The following is a 13,433-nucleotide window of genomic DNA, read 5'->3' on the forward strand; positions in this document are numbered from 1 at the left end:
CGACATCAATTAAATGGAGGCCTGCCATTGGCTGAGCTGCTGCGTAAAGATGTGATCAACTTGTGATCTTCATGTCTGTATAAAGGGCAAAAAAAAAACCAAAGCCTGATTCTTTTCTCAGGGACTCAAACAGGTATGATCCTGACATTTTAGATCTCTCATATCACATTGTACCTGCAATAGAAATGCTTATTGATAAGGTTTTTGAGATTAGCATGAATAAAAACCAAAACCAAAATGAGGAATAAAAGATGAATATAAAACAGATATCTCACACGAGAAATTTCCCTTTTTTCTCGGTTCTACAATTCACTTCAATTCACCAAAGAGACGAACATGAGAGAGTAAGAACAACTCAAGCAATGATCTAGAAAAGAGGAAACAACGTCAGGAAGTGCAAACAAACTAGGTGCTGAGTATTTCCCACAACCCCACGATACCATACACATTGTGATATACATTGATTTTGGAAAACGACCACGTCCTACACAGAATTCCCTACAACAGCTGTTCTTTTTTTTTCTTTCTTTTTTAAGGCTTTTTGTGCCTTTATTGGAGAGATCGGACAGTGAATAGAGTTGGAAATCAGGGAGAAAGGGGGTGGGGTGTGACATATAGGAAAGGAGCCACAGGTCGGATTTGAACCTGGGCCGCTCGCTTGAAGGACTACATCCTCCATACATGGGGCGCTTGCACTAACAACTGCGCCACCAGCTGATCTTTATTGTTGAGAGGAGAGGCATAATAATGATCCCACAACTTAAAACACTTCAATTCAGGTTCTCAGAGATCCTCGAGATACCTTTAAATATTTTAATCCCAGAGCTATAACTATGGTGTTATTGTGAACTGCACAATAGGTCATTTGTCTTTCAAAACTGTCATCACAGCTTTGCAGCCGTATCGAGTCTCTAACATCGATACATCTATTTTCAAGGAGCACATGACGATATACTGCCGGAAACACAGGTGCACAGAGGCAAAGCACAACATTGGCAGCATTCAGATGCGGAGGAATGGGATTCTCGGCCAAAATGAATTTTCAAATCTGCTTTAGCATCTTTTTAAAAAAAATCATATTTTTAGCTTCAAAGTCATGTGTCATTGTGTTTCAAAACTTCTCCAGCTCATACAGAAATGACTAGACGTCGGGTAAAGGGTTAATACACATAAATAGATGATGCACATCACACATTACTCCGTTGATACCCATCTCCTCCCTCTCCTTCCATTTTCACCTTGACTAACACATTTGTGGCTGGAATGATCACGTGTGTGCATTTTAATTGCAACACAGACACAGACACACACACAGACCGATGATGTGAGAAACCTGTCAGAAGTCCCTGGAGACGGTGCAGCGAAAGCCTCAGAGCCTTTAGTGGGATATTTGCACAAATTAGCACACGAGCCATCATGTGATTTCTTTATCAAGGTCTGAAAATAGCCGGTTGCTATTTTGAGTTCAAACTGATGTTTTGCGTTTGTGCTGCTCTCATCTCCATGGTGATTTTTTTTTTTTTTTTTTTGGAAAACACAAGTATGTTCTTATACGAGGTAACGTTATCAGAAGAGAAATGAGAAAAGAAAGCACCATATTTCAGCTATTCCAGCTATTTTTCCATGCCATTACTTTCATTCAAAGGCAAATGCCCCTTTCTTAAAGAACCCATAACTTCACTTCCTACATAATTAGATTTTTTACCCCCTGGTTATGGCGCAACCTTCCCGGTGTTACGGTCTAAGTGAGTGACACGCCCACTGCACCCAAGATAATGATTTTTCAGTGATATTTATGAACTTGGTCTTGACTCGGTGTGTCGTGGTCTTGGTCTATAGGAGCACTCTGGTATCAGGTGTGTCTTGGTCTCAGTTAGTGTGGTCTTGACTTCAACACCACTATTCCCCAAGCCCCACTTAAAAGTGTGAGGAAATTGTTCTCAATAAGGAAAAGCAATGCAAGAAAAAAGGGGTCAAAAATATACCTTAAATCCCAAAACAAAACAAATGTTACTGTTCTTGCTAGTAATATTGTAATCACTGTAAAAGTGCTGCAGACATTACGTTGAATGTTTAGATTTAATCTTGAAAAAGTCAGCAAACACACTTAACACCACTTTAAAATCAGTAGATATGATGCACAAAGACTCGCAGCACTACGGCTTCCAAAGATATACTTATTTATTTGCGATATGCATTAAGGAACACGACATTTCCAGCCCGACTGCGCTCTTTCCAAAAGCCGGTTCAGGTGTAATTGATCAAAACCACGGAGTCCCAACCGTGGGCGCACAAGACGCAATGTGAATTCACAGTCAGGGACAAGAATATTACCGCACAGCGTGATCAATAGGCACAAAGACCCAATCACGGCTGAGCTGAGTTATAGCGATTTTGCGGAAACGCGGTCTGAAACGGCTTTAGATTTATTTTGCCCCCTTTTCTTATTGATTTCTGAGGATTTAATACTATGAAAACAAGGATCTCATCAGATAATCCATCATAGAACCAGGTTTTACCACCTTTCAAATTCACAATTTTCTTGACTTTTCATTGCATCAATTAAACAATGAGCTTTCAACATCGCTCTGAGATTTGAATCCAAATTGAGCAAAATGTCATCAAGCAAATGCTGCGAATATTTGGCTACACGCCCCTTACCTGAATCTCTTGTTCCTCCGCATCCCGGTAGTTCAGTTCAGATCTGTTGATTGGCCATTTGACTCAAGGTCAACACTAATCTTAAAACCAGTTTAAGATTGTAAGCTTTGTGATATTTCATTTAGCAAACGAACAATTCCAGAAAGAAAACAGGCGTCATGTCGTCAGGTTAACGTCAAAATGATTATTGTTTCATTTGACACCAGAGACTATGTTCTGAAACATCCTCCAGAAAAAAATCTGTGTTTTCTTTGTCTCCCAAACAGACACACAAGGAATGAACATTTCCCATCTTGACAGTTTGAATAATAATATGCCAGACATGTCGGCAGTGATGACAGCCTCTTCCAGAATTTGTCAAGAAATATGCATGGAGATCTTTCACTGTCTCTTTCTTATTAACAATATCAAACCTTTGTTCAAAAGCTCATAAAGTGCAAATTACTGAGGCACCTTAAAGGTCAGCGAGAGGGATCGAGATGTGACAGGACAGTCTCTTCCATTGGTCAGGGAATCTGATGGTTATTAAAAAGAAAGAAGATGTGTCAAGTCTTCAGACAGCCAGTCATAAATTAATGGGGGCTCAGGGGGGAACACTGCCCTCAGAAGTCACAGAATGCTTCACCATAAGGAATGAAGGGGCAGGAAATGTCCCTTTCTTATTAAAAGAAGCTTTTTAGCGTTCCACCCCGTCCAAAGATTATTCAAACACTCGTCTAAATATCTGCGACTGAACGCTGCAGTTGGCTTTCAATGAGCATAAAAAGACTGAGGAAGATTTGGTTGCATGTGAAGGAATGGAGCCAAGACTTGTCAAATTGTTGGTTCACACATTTAAACACATGAGAACAATTGATTTCACTGGAGGGCTTAATTAAATACAATTTTGATTGGCAATTATCAAAGATTACAAGCAAGTAGACTCAACCACAGCGATATCGTTTATTGGTTGTTCCCTGAGTTAGGCAACATGGCGCCATCTTGGTTTTTTGCTGCCAAAACGTTACCATAAATGGACAGGAGGAGGGAGCTGGAGAGAATAGATTTTTCCGTGATATTTATGGTCTTGGTCTTGACTTGATCCCTAAATGTCTTGGTCTTGTCTCGGTCTCGGAGCACTGTGGTCTCCGATGCGTCTTGGTCTCGGTTAGTGCGGTCTTGACTTACAAGATCACTATTCCCCAAGCCCCATTTAAAAGTGTGAGGAAATTATACTCAATAAGGAAAAGCAATGCAGGAAAGCCCAGGTAGGCCCGAGCTTCCTTTGAGCTGTGTGCAGGACTCACACTTCTGTATAACATCAACACAACACGCTCTGATGAAAATACAACCAGTGTACCATGACCACAAAAACATGTCACTTGACATAGTTGGCTCTTCCAACCCTGTAAACGGGAATCTGTGTCCCAGCAGTGGTAGGAGGGAGCTGAGGACGGTGACAGCCATGATTTTCTTACTGGACTGTGACAGAAGGTGTCAGGCATCAGACTGTACACAACCTGTCAGACAGATGAGAGGGAATACAGAGGTGGGGGGGGGGGGGGGGGATGTTGGTACCAGCCTTCCTCCATGCACAGATTTTTCTTCTTTTGTCTTTCTTGTTCTGTCTTTCGGCTCCATTATCTACCATTTGTTCAATGATGTTTGCACACAGCTCTCAGCGGTACGAGAGGCTGAGCAGCAGCAGTAATGGCTTTCTTCTCTGGGCACGAGTCTAGCCTCCATATAGTGACACGCTGCTGTAATCACAGAGGAGGACACCTCACTAGGCAGGAAAAGAGGGAGACAGCTGCTGAGCTCGGAGCTTTTTGCACGCCACAGCCTTGAACGTGTGAGTGTATCTGTATGTGAGTGAGGATAAATGGTGATACAGGAAGGGGGGAAAAAAAAGACTCATTAGGAAGTAAATGTCTTCTAGAGAAGAAGCCATCAGCTCCACCCAAGGTTACTCCTCTCCTCCTGCTTCTGCTGTCAGGAGCCAGGTGATTTATAACTCCTTCAGGGTAAAGGGGGGGGGGGGTTGGATTCTCCTGTCCTGGAGGGCCTGCCAGCTCCAGCTCCAGGCCTAAACCAGAAGTGATGGAGCTCCTTCTCCCCCTGTGACAGCCTCACAGGTCCCCGGAGAGCTGTGCTGTCACCAGGGTGCTGCCAAAGCATCCCCACATCTCGTCCCATTTGAGGCTAATCACGACATTATGATGCTGTTAGCGCTGTCGTCACTGTGGCCACTGCTCCATAAAAGCTCCATCAGTGCAGATGTGCTGTCCTCTCCCAGTGCTGCCTGCCCGTCTGCAGTGTTTACTGCCCATTTCATTTCACTTATGCCAATTTTGAGTGCATTATGGCTGTTTTTACATGCGCCATTAAAGTGCACTTTGTGCATTGTTCGGATGTGACAGAGCACCGTGGAGCAACTCTGATAAAGCAGCGCCGCTTTGGAGGAAGGCTCAGTGGACGTGACATCTTTGCTCTCGTCGTTGCCATGGGAGATCTGATGAAATATACTTGATCATGGTCCACCCAAAAAGCGACAGCCAAAAAATGTAGCAGTAATGCGGAGTATCAAAAATCTATCTATTTGACATGCTTAGCTCTTGTCTGATACGATGCAAACATTCTGATCAGCGAGTGAGAGAAACTAATGTTTTGCGTTAGGGACCAGTCTGGGATTGGCTCTCGGTTTGTTGTGGTAAGTATCAAGACGCTAATTGAAACTTATTGCAGCACAACCCAAATCTCAGCTGTCCATCGAACCGTCTTTTTTCTTTTTTTTGATTGAATGTAGTTTTTTTTATTTTAAACGTCTTTTGGCTATGAAGGATAAATTGAAACTTGCACAGTACACTTTAAAAGTCTGATGCAAGAAAAACATAGTTAAATAAAATCTTGTTACATGACAGTTTTCTGAGTCTACTTCGATTCACTGTCAGGAAAATTTTGTTTTTCCACAGCATTAGTGCAAAATGGAGAGAATGTCTTTTCAAGTGGAGGCAGTGCTTTTCTTCACAAAGTATCAAGAAATGTTAAAATGAACTTGCTAACCACCATATATCTGCATGGAGATAAACTCCACTTTTATATATCATGCTGAAAACACCATCCTGTCATTTTGTTCTGAAGTGGAATCACCATAGAAGGCGTTCAGGGAGGGCTTGGGGGAAATCAGAAGGAATAACAAGCTAAATCCACTGTCACAACCTATTTCTCCTCAGAGCAACACGCTCCCACACGTCCCTTCACATGAACATTTCTGCTGTGACTCTTGCTCAGCACGTCGCCTGTGGACCAGCGTCAGTGACTTCTCTTTCCGCACCCATTTGCTGCGTTCCCTCCTTTTCTATCCTCCTTCCTCCTCCGGTTTTTGACTTACCGGGGGATCAGGCGACACCTCTCACAACATGACAAGTGACGCTATTGAGCAGTGGTTGTCAGTCTTCCAAAGGAGGCTCACGAGTGAGGGTTTCTTATTCGGAAGACAGCTTACATCATCACTTTCACCTCCTTAGGGGGAGATTTGGGATAACAAAAGTCAGCAAAAGTTTGATTTTGCAGTCATTTGGAAGTCACATCCTCGCCGCAGAAAAGATTACAGTGCAGATATCGCTCGGGGTGAGCAAGCATTGTTCCAGGTTTGCGCACACTTGCTTGACCTTGCACAGCTTTTTTTTTCCAAATATTTACCTACCTGTGTACCTGTTGGGTTGACCCCTGTCTTCTGTGTCTGTTGGCCTGATTCCCTGCCTGTGGGTCAGCAAGGACTCCAGTGATTGGTCCAGCCCCAGGGGACAGTGCTGCTCTGAATGCCACTGTGACGTTAATGCTGCTTAAGGTCAGAGGCTGTGCGGTGTCACTGACGTACACTTGATGACTCAGATGTATGTTATCCCAATGCATGGCACGCACAAGGGGAATGCGGACATTGAACACAGTGTTGATTCAAGAGGGCCACAGTTTGTGTGTGTGTGTGTGTGTGTGTGTGTGTGTGTGTGTGTATTTTAATGCAAAGGTTGGATATGCAAGGAGAAAGCAGACTTGACCCTGACTTCATGCTATATTGAAGACTCATGGCTTATGATTAAGACCGTAAAGTCTTAAGGAAAAATGTTATCAAGGTAAGAAATCAAGTAGGGTTTTTGCGTGCAGATACTGTAGTCCTTCAAGCGGACGCCCCGGGTTCGAGTACGACCTCTGGCTCCTTTCCCGCATGTCATTCCCACTCTCTCTCTCTCTCCCTGAATTCTGAGTCTATCCACTGTCCTATCTAAAGGCATGAAAAGCCCACAAATAAATCTTAAGTAGGGTTTTTTGCTACCAGTGAAGTCACTTATAGTCAGAAAGAACAAAGGTTATTTGGCAGTGTAATTTAGAGTTTTTCAGAACTTGAGGCCATGTGTTCTCCTTTTTGGTTCGCTACAAGAATTTCATTTTTGTTTTCTTTTAGCCGTCCATCATAAGACAGTAGGATTGCAATTCTTAAGAAAATATAGCGCGCCCTCCTATTTTCATGTCTTGAACTCAAGATTACAATGTAATTTAAGAGTTTTGTTTAAAGGCAACATGACTGTCTGTCGATCTATGGGGAATGCTTTACAAATAATGAGACAGCGATTAGCTTAAAGCATCAAAGGCGGACCAAAGCAGTGGTAAGTAGTTTACCACTTTGAGATGTCAGTTTTGGTTTTGTGGTTTCATATCGGTGTTTCAGCACGGATCACTACCCTGCCTATATTTGCTATCCGCCTACACTGCTCTGTCTGACGTGGGTGATGGATGGTGATGAATGCAAAGCAGATGTAGGTGATAATGGATGTTGCACCATGATGAGTGTCATAATGGTGATGATGGTGACTGTTTTTTTTATTCAGGGCTGCAGAGCTCTGTGGTGCAGAGCGTCCAAACACTACCCCTCCTCTCATTCATCATTCCTCTCATCCAGCCCACCATGGCCCCTACAGGTGTACCAGCCCCACCAGCAGAATGACCTCATCCGTCCTCATTACGTCCACATCATTACACATGCATGTGGCTGCACATGTACATGCTCCACACATGTATAAATAGTCAAATAGGCCAGAGTATCTCCAAGGTTTCAAGCAACTTCAGGCTTCTTTTGTTTCTCGCCGCATCTAGCCAGTTTTCCCTCCTCACTTCTATCTTTTCAAATCTCAGAAATCCTCCCCCAACCACTCCAGGTTTCCGCCCTGCCCTTCCTTACTCTGCTGCCTGCTATCTGTCCAGGCAGGGTCATCCATCAGGGGTCACAGCCTCGGCGTGGAGCCACCCCCATTTATTAGCTCCTCGTGTTGTTTCGGCTCAGAAAGGCCACAGAATCAATCGCGTGCATTAAAAGCCGGCCGGCTGTCAGCAGGCCCGGGAGCCAAGAAGAGGCCGAGGAGTCGGAGAGGAGCTGCCCTGTCAGCTGGAGAAATGGAATTTTATCTGGATGAATCGGCGGGCCGTTAAGGGAAGAATGGGATCCGGTGTCACCACTGGTAGAATTAATGACAAAAAAAGCCGCCAGATAGAATCAATAGAGGAAGTCAGGAAGGCGTTTTCTTTTGTGCACACTGTCACGAGGTAAAAAAGGAATCCCTGCTCCTTTAAAGAGTGATAGAAGACGTGTTTTGGTAAAATGTGATTATAGTAACTGGATTTCTGAAGAAAAGTCTTCTTCTGGATGTTGTGGTATTTCCTACGGGGTGGGGGGGATGGGAACGGGGGGGATGGGTGGTGGAAGGAGAAGGATTGGTGGTGGGAATTTCATGTAATCCCATTTGGGATGGAGGGGATGCTCCCAGGGAAATCCTGTGCTGGCATGAACATGTAGATGGCACAGACTGGAGGGTTTATGGAAGCAGCAAGAAAACACTCTCAGGGAAAGTGTTGAGAAAGAGATTGAACAAACTAACGCACAACAAAGAATAAAATAACAGACTTGAGGAGGTGACGGGGGAAATAGAACATTTCATGTTTCATATCAGGATCTAAATGTATCTGCGGGCGCTGGTGCTTTGGCTGCAAATGGCGAACAGTATTGTGAATTTAGTCGTACTTTTATGTATGTGGATGTTTGTAAATGTGGATGATGGCGTGTTTGTCCAACTGTCTTTCAGTGGGGGCTTTTGTCGGCGACGCCTCCTTGTCATCCGTTCTGCTTGGTGAATTATTCATGAAGGCCAAAGAGCGTCAAAGCCACGTACAGTAGAGGAACAGAACGGAGGGATAGGGAGAGGAGATGGATGCCACTGAGTGAAGCGGTGAAAGGATGTAGAGGTGAAGGAAGAGAACAAGAGGAACAAGATTAGAAAGTGAGCGCCTCCGAGATGAGACGAGACGGAGGGAGCTTTGGTTCTCGGCTCAGAGGATCAAACTCTGATTTCCGTCCAACGAGACGCACCTTAGAGAGGCTTAGCCGTACAGAGCCTGGATCTGTTTACATCAGCTGGATCGGATGTGCTTGAGTTTCTGGTTCATACGGTTTGGCCTTCCTCTGAAGAAAAAAGACGACATTTCTTTACAGTTGAAAGGTTCAAGAGTTAGTAAAAGATCGGGTAGTGACAGTTTAAGTGTGAGTTGGGGTTGTTTCCTGATATGCATGTATGATGACAAGTAAGTTACAAGTCAAACTTACAGAATTTACTGGGGTTTTACTGGAGGCGGCTTGATTTTTCACATCTCAAATCAAAGAAATTACAAAGTTTCCGTCTTTGATTCCGCTCTCTCCAGTGTTTTGAATTTGGACTTCAGTACCAATTTTAAACGCTAGGTGTCAGAGCTACATATTGCTCCTTTAAATGTTTCAGTTTTTTTTCCTACAATATCTTGAAAAGATGGCAACTAAATAAGTAAGTTCACCGTTTTATTTCTTTGCATACTCTGAAAAAACGATCACGCTCTACAAGCTGCTGAGAGCCGAGTGGAGTCGAGGAGTGATGGAGATTGAAGAGGAGCGCGTCTGTGTGCAGCTGGAGTGTGTCGCCGCTATCCGAGCGTTGACTGTGAATGAACGTAGTGGATGATGTGATAAAGTTATTTATGAATGGAGTCTCAGGCCTTTCAGTGGGAACCTAATGGGATACACTTGTACAATTTAATTAAATCCACAAATGCTGAACTATGAAGTCTTTATCGTGAAGTCTTTCTTTTATGGAGTCTGTACTGATGGCTTTGCTTTTAAGCATCCTATATGTGCCTTGCAGAGTGTACAGTACTGTTGCTCTGTTTTACGGTACCTTATGGGTCTATTGTTCTGTCACTCACCTGTCCACAGACTACAGTTGATATTTAGCCGTGAAGGTTAAACTGGCACATTACAGAGACGTTATGAGTGTGCATCGTCGCTGTAACTTTCAACTGTATTTAAGAATAGATGGAGAACTGTCATGAAGCATTAATCTGGTTTTTGGTTGTATGTATTAATGGTTTTGTATGACGTCATGGTTATCTATCTTAGGCAGAAAAAATACTTTTAAAATAGTCAAATAAAAATGTTTTTCCACACAACACTCCCAGTAACGTTTGTTTGATAGCATCCAGATCCCTGCATTCACATTCACTTGTATGTGTGTATGTTTTTATAGGTACGTGTGTGTGTGTGTGTGTGTGTGTGTGTGTGTGTGTGTGTGTGTGTGTGTGTGTGTGTGTGTGTGTGTGTGTGTGTGTGTGTGTGTGTGTGTGTCCCAGCTGTGTGCTCTGTTCACCACTGGTATGGAGCTGTCACTGAGCAGCCGTAGACAGCAGACAGATGGGGAGGGAGGGAGCGTCTGCAGAGGGCATGTCAACAGCAGCAGCCAGCAGATTCCCATTAGATGCTCAGGTGCTTCCTATACTGGTGAACCTGTGATGTCATGGAGGAAGACAAAAAAAAAAAAAAAAAAAACCCACACAGCCAGACTCCAGCCCTGAGTGCTCAGACTATATACTCTGTCTGTCGAGAAGACGGATTACAGCTCACAGAAATCAGATGTGGATCAGATGGATCTGGAACCAGCTCGTATTATGTTTCAAATTGACCTTTAATTCACCTTTCTGCTTGTTACGCTACTATTTAACCAACAACACAAAGAAGATAAAGATTAGTAATATGACTCTTACTTAAATAATTTGGAAAGGACAGGTCGGATTTGAGCCCGGCTGCCCGCCTAGAGGTCTACTGCCTCCGTACATGAGGCGCCCACACTAACCAATAGGCCACAGGCGCCCCAGCTAAGTAGCCTCTAGCAGATGAGTTCTGAGTAAACAATGAGGAAGTAGCAAACATCAAGCAATATCTATAGAAGTTTTAACACTTACTACCCAAATGTTGGGGTGGAGTAACTTCTGAAATCATTACATATTCATCAATATATTGGCCTTAATTTACATAATCTTAAAGATGCATCCGATGCTGTTTCTCTGATTCAGAAAACAGATGAATATGAGATTACACAGGCTTCAATAATACTATACCACACTGTGTGTGAATCAGAGTGACCCAGTATATGTGTGTGTGTGTGTGTTCACCCCTGCACATGATCCATTGCTGTATTGCTCTGTGTAGGTGTGTGTGTGTGTGTATAAGTGTGATATACTTCAGCGTTGTAGCCTGACATTAAATATTCACAGTGTTGGTACAGTGGTGGAGAAATATCAGCATTAAATAAATGATGCTGAAAGCTGCCATTGGGAGAGAAGAGGATCAGAGTTGAATGTTAACATGACTACAAATAAAAAACATGCAAAATGCATTTTATCTGTCTTTATAGAACATACATAACACACATTATCTGTGATAAAACCAAACGAGAAAAAATAGGCGTGGTGAGAAGAAGAGGATGAGAAAGGCAGGAAGATGGAAAGAAGGGAAAAAAAATGCATAGAGGGAAGTGAGAATGACAACTTACTGGAAAAACAGAGTTAAATATGATTTTAGTAAAATAAAATAAAGAGGAAGAAAGAAGACACACTTGTGAAGAGTGAAAATAATCTCAGGCGAGGATAGGATGGAGGATGGGCCACACCGCCGGTCTGGGGTCGTAAAATGTTCAATCATTAAACAATAATTTAGCCCCTCCTTATCCAACAGTTTGCTCCCTGGTTCTGAGGTGCAGTAAAACTTAATTATCCCCGTGTATGTGCCTGTGTTCTTGTGTCGCTCTGCTGGCCTGAGGCATCGGGAGGCGAGTAATGGTGTCATTAGAACAGACCTCATGTACGCTTTTTATTTCCAGAGGTGAGGCAGCAATGGTCAGTTAACCTGCTGCGAAAATATACCAAACTGAGCCTGCATTAGCCCCCTTTAGACCTCCGTTTCTGCTCTTGTTACTAGAATGCATCTTTTTTGTCTTTTTGGAAGTAAGCAGAACTGGAACGCAGTGGACAGAAGGCAGCCTTTGAACCCATCCTTAACCTGAACTACATCTACATCCAGACAAACCCCATCGTTCATACAATACTTCAGAATCAGAATTTGGTCTATTTCCAAGCACTTTTACACATACAGGGTATTTGATCTGGTGTTTTTGGTGCAAAATAAATGAACATAGATGTAAATGGAAGAAGTATAAGCTGTTAAAACAGCAATTCTCCTTTAAGGAACTCAAACAGAATAAGACAAAATATATAAAAGCAGTATGAGACAGAACATAAAAGCACAAAAGGTACAATGCAGGAGCTGTATAGGTGTGTGCAGGTATGTGCATGGTCGGCATTTTTTTTTACAACAGTAGCTATTCAATATGATCTGTTTATAATCTGTATTTGCTCTACATACAACAGTATACCATTCAACTCTTCATTGTTTAGGTCTTGTGGCTCAAGGGAATTCAGCAGAAGTGAAAAAAGTAGTTTGCATGATTTTGTATGCATGCAGAAAGTGAGAGTGTGGAGGAGAAGGAGGTGGTAATAAGGTATGTAGCATATTTGATTTCAATGCACACATTTCAGGTTTGTTACCTACTATAGACCCTCTTTTAACATTTACATCGTTGCCAACTGCTACTTTGTTCTTGCCCTTCATATAACAAAGTGTTTTGACTGAATCAACTTTTGCTTTGGGGATTATTACGTAACCATTTAAGCTAAATATACCTTTAAAATAGCTTAAAAATCGATTTAATGGTGCAGCGATGGCACCTGGTTCATTTCAGCTCTGCCTTCAATGTAAGCTAGGTTGAGCATAGTCTTTCTAAAAACACAAAAAAAAATCCCTGAAAGCAAACACATATTGTCACTACAGCATTGTATAGCCGACTCTGTTTCTCCATCTGCCCCTTCTGCATCTTTCTTTTAACGTCATGTCTTGCCCCCCCCTTCTGTCAGACAGGGATAGACGCCCTCTGTGAGGTGCATGTGTGATTTCAGGGATTTCAGGGGCAGTCCTCCTAAAATTCTCTAGAAGTTTCCAGGAGTGCCTTTTTGAAAATGGCTGTTAGACTCCTAAACTGTGAAGGCGCTGAATCACAATTTAAAGCCGAAAACCTGTACATGACGTGGCTTTACGGATGGCTGTTCACAATAAACTTGATCTTAAAAACGTGGTTTCGCTGCAGTTTCCTTGAGTAAAAATAAATCTCACATAGAAGGGGAGAATTTTAAAAACAATGAATAAGAAATTGATGAAGTAACATTTCTTCTGCTGCTTCTAGAGCTGTGAAATATGTATTCACGGCTACAAGTAGTCTTCTTTAAAATAACTCTGGAACCTGCACTATTAAAATGTTCTCACCATTAAATATTGCCGACACAACCAGGAGGATTTTAACTTCAGGCACACTTCACACTTCACACACCTT

The sequence above is a fragment of the Labrus mixtus genome, chromosome 1 (genome assembly GCF_963584025.1).
Source record: "Labrus mixtus chromosome 1, fLabMix1.1, whole genome shotgun sequence".
Taxonomy (NCBI): domain Eukaryota; kingdom Metazoa; phylum Chordata; class Actinopteri; order Labriformes; family Labridae; genus Labrus; species Labrus mixtus.